This window comes from Vigna angularis, chromosome 5 (genome assembly GCF_016808095.1).
Source record: "Vigna angularis cultivar LongXiaoDou No.4 chromosome 5, ASM1680809v1, whole genome shotgun sequence".
NCBI lineage: Eukaryota > Viridiplantae > Streptophyta > Magnoliopsida > Fabales > Fabaceae > Vigna > Vigna angularis.
In genome coordinates, this window is record NC_068974.1 from 33556080 (window position 1) to 33557292 (window position 1213).

Below are 1213 nucleotides of genomic sequence, written 5' to 3' on the forward strand. Positions count from 1 at the left end.
TTAATTTATTTTCAAAAGTAAGGTTTGGAAACGAAACAATTTACATTAAAATCTATATGCCAAACAAAGATATTAAAAATAAAATATGATGGGCCTAACCGTCTTTTAGCCCATGAATTCATTAATTCACATATTTAATGAGACTTAATTTACTAGCTTATTGACAAATAATGAGCTTTAAAGTTACTTCAAACACACTTTTTGTGCCTTTAAATTGAGATTCAATTTCCTTAAAACGCAACACAAATTTATACAAAATCTTAACCAAGAGTGTAGAGAGTTAGAATAGTTTTGGGAGAAAATATGATGAAAAGTAAAAGAGTTGCAATATTGATGGTGATTATGTTGGGTTTTGTGCAAATTCTAAGTATTGAGGCAGAACTGCCTTGTGCTGCACAATGTGCTTTAGAATGTTTAGGTTCAGAAGACCCTTATTCTATTTGTTTGGCAACTTGTCTTGAAAGTTGCGATAAAGTGTCTACCACTCACTACAATTGTATTACAAAATGTGGAGTGAACAAGACTATCACTGTTACTATTGGTATTTATTTTTTAATCAAATTCATATTTATTTTTTTAATGTTTTTATTGTTTATAATTGAACTAATCTTCCTTTTCATCTCATTTACAATGCCTTTTATGTTTCAGATGATCGTGGTCATGTGACTGATGTGGCTGATTCCTGTTTGCAAAATTGTCCCAGATTGGAAGAGTAATTAATTGCTTAATTGTAACAACATTCCAGAGCACAATTAGACCTTTTATTTATACATGTTTGTAATAAAAAACTTTGAAAAATAAATTTTATAATAACTTGTGCTCTAGTTCCTTTTGATTTTAAAATATTAACGAGAAAACTTGGTAACTTAATCATTTGTCATAAGATTGATTCTCGATCCAATTTGTGTTTCCATTATACTACAATTAACAATCAAATTTCTATTATGACACAATAATGAACTAACAGAAAAATATTTCACTCTCCAGCACAATTATTAAAAAATAAATCTTTAGAGTAACAATAATTTATTGGAGGTAAATAATACTAAGCGGACTAATGTAACGAAAACACAGGTGAATGTTATCTTGATTTTATTCACTCTTCGCTAAAACAATGATAATATTATTTGGACAAGAGATCATTCATAAATAAAATCTTGAGTATTATTTTTAACTCATTTATTTTTGGTTAAAATTTTGAATAGTCTTTGAA

At 27.6% G+C, this 1213-nt stretch overlaps 1 long non-coding RNA gene across 1 annotated transcript; it reads left to right on the plus strand.

The window, feature by feature from the left end:
* Positions 1-249: 249 nt before the first annotated feature.
* Positions 250-824, plus strand: LOC108322018 (uncharacterized). The gene is made up of 2 exons (XR_001831565.1): positions 250-541; positions 649-824. It is a non-coding gene; the product is annotated as an uncharacterized LOC108322018 (long non-coding RNA).
* Positions 825-1213: the final 389 nt, after the last annotated feature.